Below are 6,508 nucleotides of genomic sequence, written 5' to 3' on the forward strand. Positions count from 1 at the left end.
CCCTCCCAGTTGAAAACGTCATCAGGCCAATATCGTACTGAATTTGGTTGTAATCGGAATATTTGAAATTCGATGACCTTTGCTGTTGGCAGGGGCTCTGTTGCATAGTTTAAGATTTATTGAAAGGGTCATCAAACTATAAAGCAACTGAGTTTAAGCTCGGAATTGAGTCATTTATACTCATTCTGAAAATCATAAAACAGAATGTTTTGTGTGTGCAACCTCAGAGAAAAGTATATATTGGCCTTTTTCAGTGTTGTAATGCAAGAAGAACCATAAACAAATTCATTTGATGAAACATGTATAATGCATTGTATCATCAACTTGAGTTGTGGTTATCATTGTCTTTTGTGTTGATGACTAACAGGAAAAAGTGAACAAACTCCTTTTGAGCAAACCCTCTGAAATATGATTCAAGATTTGTACAGCAAACTGATGGTAGAATTCGATAATTCAATATTTTCATCTTCTTTTTTTTCGGGCCCCAATAGTTTTAAATCATTATAGAGTTAAATGTGCCTCAAATATTAATTGCTTGGGAAAAGACCTTCTCAATTTATTCAGAGGCATAAGCTCATTGTGACAAACAGGAAAAACTTCATGCTCTAAAAACATTCCCTTCAGCCCAAAAACTCGGAAAGAATATTGGAGGCGGTTTCCAGCCCACATATTCATGATCGCTTGCTAACGCCATCAATTTGCCGTTGCGCTGAATTCCTCATTCTTACTTGGACTTTTAGGACGATGTTAATTTAAACTTGTACAAAAAATCACTTTGTTGCTGGTCAGGAAAGTTAAGAACAATTAACTTCATATTGACATTGTATTCAATGAGTCTTATTTTACCTCAAAAGACGGTCATTAATTACACTTTCTGTTGTTTGTTATAAACATGTTCACAGAAGCCGATTTTTCACAGTTTCGTTTTCCTGTAGCTTAGTGGTCCTTCAAGTGCAAAAAGCAGGAAAAACGAATGGGTGAGACGAATTATTTTCATGTTCTCTTGTTCTCTCTTAATTATGGGTATTTTTCGATAACCCCTATACGAATTCTTTAAGTAACTGCTATGCGGAAAATCCAATCAGTGATTTAATTATAACCAACTTAGAAGTCATTCGTTGGCTGTATATTGCCCTCTCTCAAAAGCGAAGAAAATGAGTGAATAACGGCAATAGACTGCCCTGTAGCAACGCACTAAGTGTTGTCTTTCATGTGTAAAAAAAAATAATAATTCGAAGGAGAGAGAATTTGCTAACAAGCGTCTTTGAAAGTTCCTAGCCCTTAATCAAAACTCAGAAGAAGGCCGCTCTTTTTAGATTCGTGGATGTTAAGTCTTGAGTGATCATGTTTTTTTAGTAGTAGTGAAATGAAAGCCTGAATATATACATGATGTCGTTACAGTTGAGATATCAAGTCATTGTGCTTGCATATTTTCCAACCCGAAGTATGTAGCTTTACCTACCACAAGAATGAAAAGGCGTTTGTTCCGTGGGATACCTGAGACAGCCACTTACAGGTTTTGCCTTGACCTCTACTTGGACGCAAATCGAAACGATCTTTCAAAATCGTTCTCGTTAGCAACCAAACGATTCACGTCATGCTTGAAAAATTTTGAAATCACAGAAAAGGTCTCGCCAAAAGTCTGAGCTTGAACCTACGTGGGTGATGTTTCAAAAAATGTAATTATATCCATATTTCCAGAGGTGTATCCAAGAAAAGCTAAGCCACCATTATTTTCCCACCAAATCAAGCCCCACCTAGCCTCCCACGCTCACGTCCTTAAGGTTTCGTCACGCGTTCATCCCCACAAACGTCTGCTGAAACGAGCGACACATTCAGTCCTTCCCTTTGTGTTCATTTGGATTAGCTGGAGATCACGTGGAGATTTTGTGAGAGCCAATCGGGACCGAGTTGTTGGTTAATGAAAACCTAATACCCTATAACACCTTTGCTTATTTTAATCTGAAAGAAAATGACAGAAATGATGGAGAAAGCTGTCTTGGACTGCCTATCGACCTCACAGTCCAAAGTACACTTCCAGGATTTGAAAGTGGGCTGTAATTTGTCTATGTAAAAAATCACTTCTTTTAGCAGACGTTCATTGAACAGAAATGCGGCCGTCTGCATGCGTAGGAAGCTAAGCTCCGCCGGGCTAACGAAAATTATTTTCAAGATCAGGCTTGCTCTACATAGTACCGTGAGCCCACCACCCTCTTTCCTCCAAGTTTGGATTCACCACTGCCTTCAGTATATTTACTGTTCAAAATTTTCATTTTTATATTTTACAATTTAGGGTTATGTAATCCTTTATTCCAAAATGATGGTACTTGAACCAATATCTAACTTTATTGGTAAAATTATCAAACGTCGTATGTACTGTTTCTACTGTCCAGAATCTGCTATATAATAATAATAATAACAACAATAATAATAATAATAATAATGATAATAATAATAATTTTTTTATAAAAAAAACTATTTACGATATGTGAATAATTTATAGATTGGAAAAAGACAATTAAGCATTACTAAAGAAAATAGCTAATAAAAAAAAACTAAGTAATAATAGTAATAATAATAATAATTTAAAATGATGATCTAAAACATATTGAACATATAAAACGTATTGTACATAAAAAGTCTTATGTATCAAAGAGAAAAATCAGTCAGGCGAAAGCATAAAACATTCGTTAATAAATTATTATGTCAGTCCGGCAAGTCCCTTCTCTATCTCTAAGTCATTCTCCTGTATATTTGTCTTTCTTCTCCGTGACCTTGTTCCCCTCAAACAAACTAGGGCAGTCTGCAGGATGGCGAAGGACACTTTCGTTCGAATCCACGCGATTGTTGTTGCATTGTCCTCCTGCTTCTTTGAAGAAATGAGCTCGGCGAGTCTGGAATGGTACCGCTGACACTCCTGAGACATACCTCCTGTTGTGGTGAAAACCAAGGGCGTAAAAGTGTCATTCTCGACTTCTATTATTCTGGATGCATATTTCCGCTTCTTTTCATCTTCTTGCAATTTATGTATCTGTCTGGGGCTAAGCTCTTTATACGAGTCCGCATTCGGGTGACATACCCGTATATCAAAAAAGGCGGCCCGTTGTCTCTCCCAGAATCCACGTGCAATCCCAGTGCACATCGAGACGGGCATCTGGTGCTTTGTTTGCTCCCCTGTTGAGCTCCTCCCCGGAAAGGGGTTGTAAGGTGGGCTCGATTGCTACGTCATAGCAAACCATATCTAGTAGCTCCGCCTCCAGGACACGTATCTCGTTATGACGTTGTATGATTAGGACGCCTCGCTGGCATATCATGGCGTGGTCCAAGGTAAAGCTGCAGCCGCATACGCATACAGATGAGCTATCGGGAATGGGCCAGTCATAGCGTAGCCTCAGTGCATCACGAAATTCCCGCTTGCTTAGGTCAAAATTCAAGTCTTTCAGTGGAATTGCAGTAAGCAAACTAGAGGCGCCCTTTTCGCATGCCAGGTCTACGGCTCTTTGTGTCCTTACTGGGAGAGAGACCTTCAGCTCCTCTAGCTTCCCCTTCAGATCAACATCTTTTTCTTTTCGAACAGCATACATCAGCCTTCGCACCTCTGCATCATCTGGGGTCCCATGGGATTGCGCCATTATCTAATCAACAAGTAGAGCGCTCATCCTGATGGATGCTGAATACTCTGACTCCGCACTTTCAGATGGGTTTGTCATTCCCAGGCCTCCCATACGGGCAGGAAGTGCTAGCAGTTTTCGTTCAGTCACAGAGCAGTTGTGTTCTGTTAGTGACGGTATGAGGACATCTGAGATAGCACGCTCGAGTGGTTCCAAGAGATCTTCAATATCTGTCAGGGTCCTCATGACGTAAGTCCACTTATGCCTTAGCCCGAATGTAAAAGCTGCATGGCAAGCTTGCGGTTCAGAGGTTGCAAACTCTGCTGGTAAAGTTACTTCACTGATCCACTCCTTTACTTTGCTGCCGACATACTTCTCTAGATACGACCTCTGTCCGAGTGCTGCGCCAAGGTGTTTGCGCCCTTCCATGGTGATGTTTATTCCAGTTCCAGCAAACACATCATTTGCTTCTTTCAGCTTCTCTGGTTTTACCACAAGCCAGCACTTCTTTGCTTTTGGATAGCAGCCTAAATCTGGACCCGCTGCCAGCAGCTCGCCCCACCACTTTCTGATGTCTGTCAACGCACCCGCTCCAGTGGCATCGTCGGCATACCAGCACTGCTTTGCAGAACTACGAATGCTCAAGAGAGTAATCAGGGGTTGAAGACTGATTGCATATAAGCTCATAGCTAATGGATCCCCTTTTGTAGTGTCTTCCGAAGACAAGAGCTCTTTCTCTTCAGTAACAATAAGTCGCACAGGCGCTCTGTAGGTATTTATTGCATAGGTGGCAATTATTGGACATAGAACTCTAACGTTGTACAGCGCTGCCGCTCTATTAAGCGAATTAAAAGCGTTCGAGGCATCTACGAGTAACGCGGCGTCTGTTTCATCCGACTCAAAGATATTATGCATCGCATGAATGGCAGCCTCACTGCCGGATTTGTGACCTGCGCACACTTGTGTAGCACCACATGCGTCAATTACATCTTGTTTTCCCACTCTAGAAACACATTTGCCAATAATCCTTCTGATCACCTCTCCTACACCAATCGGGCGAACCTCACCATTACCTTTATCCAGTGGGATAAGGCGGCTCGCCAAAATAGGCTCAATGATTAGCGGATCCACATATTCTGTGCAGTCTCTTCGTTAATATAGCAAGCGAGTCACATAAGTTAGTACTTGAACTCTTGAAAGACTTGCAAGCTAGGATTCTCCTGAAGGCCACAGCATCCACGCCCGAGGGTCCGCCGGATCCTTAGTACTTAGGGCAGCTTCCCTGATCATCTCGCCATTAATTTGTTGGTAAATTGAGTCAGGGACATCTTCAACTGGTCCAAACAACAGTGAGCCTAACTTCGCTTCCTGCGCCTCCGGGTGTTTTTCTCTGAGCTGTTGCATCACAACATTGGTCAGCGGTAAAACACCTCCTCTGTCATTTTCGCTTAAATAGCGAAAATAATAATAATAATAATAATAATAATAATTTATTCATTTCTAGTGAGCATCTTAACATGACTTTGATCAGATCACACCACATCATCATGTGTTTACAACCTACGACCTCTAGGCTAAGATTAAGCCCGTGGAAATCATTTTTAATATCGATCTTATGGCCTCGCTATGCTTTCTGTAGCGTCCGACTCGAGTGAAGGGCTAAAGAATATAACCGGCAGTGCCATATAAGCGTTCCCTTGAGAAAAAAATGAAAGAAAATTGAGGACTGTTTGATTGTTTATTGAAATTTCTGATAAAAAAATAAGAGAAGCCTGACAGTGTGCATCATTCAATTAATGTGAGGCTGAATGAGAGGGTTTTCTGAAGAAAGTAGGGAACTTCGACGATGGTCTAACGTAAATCGCTCTGGTGAAGGGCTAGCGCTCGAAACGTCTTCGCTCTCATATTCTTTCTCACGGTGGATAATTGGCCTTTAGTATCACCCAGCTAGTGGACTAAAGCAAATCCTGCATTTTAATTGGCTACGCTACTAGAGGACTATTAGTAATAGTCCTCGAGTAGAGAAAATCGTGACGCTTTCTTTTGTTTTATTCCCAAGTAAATATTTCTTCAACCTGCATTTGCTAACTTTATGATTGCATTTTCTGTCCGACTAGTTGAATGATACTAGAACAATTAGACCCATCGCCCTCAAGGGCCACGGGGCAATAGCCCATTCGGCGAATAGGCTTCGCCTCATGGGCTATTGACCCGTATAATTGTTAATTATCAACTGGATCGATTTTCTTACTAATGGGACGGTGAACCATGGGTTTACATGCGCAGTATTTCTCTCAAGAGGAACACTTTCTCAACCGAAGTGAAGTTTGTTTTTTTCTGGGGAACTCCACATCAAATTCGAAATTTTTAAGTTAAGAGATCGAAGGTACAGTTATCTGTACATTACTATCAAAGAAGCTAATAAATGAAAAAACGAGCAAAAAGTTGTATCTTGTATTTTTCCTGATAATTCAACTCAATGAAGTGTGACCAGAAATGTTGTCAGCAGTACAACATTCCCTATTAAATTATTTGCCATATTTTCACGAATCTCCTATTGGGTCAGTGGGACCGGCGCAGTGGGGATCCTGTGCATTCTGCCATCTTAGGGCTCAACTTGACTTGACGGTTCTCTTTTCTAGGTTCGCCGATTTTCCTCCATCGTCAAACTTTTCCCCCAGGGCCCGGTTGTTCAAAAGCCGATTAACGCTAATCCCAGATTAAAAATTAACCCAGGAGTTTATTTCTCTACTCCCAAATGCTTTTCAACGCTGATATTCGCTGAAACTTTACATCAGAGGAAGTCAATCCTGGAAAACCAAAATAAGCAAAAGAAAATTTTACCAAAAAGTTGAAAACACGAAACCAAAGTCTACGCTAATCCTGGATTATTAGTT

The sequence above is a fragment of the Montipora foliosa genome, chromosome 4 (genome assembly GCF_036669935.1).
Source record: "Montipora foliosa isolate CH-2021 chromosome 4, ASM3666993v2, whole genome shotgun sequence".
In the NCBI taxonomy this organism is placed as follows: domain Eukaryota; kingdom Metazoa; phylum Cnidaria; class Anthozoa; order Scleractinia; family Acroporidae; genus Montipora; species Montipora foliosa.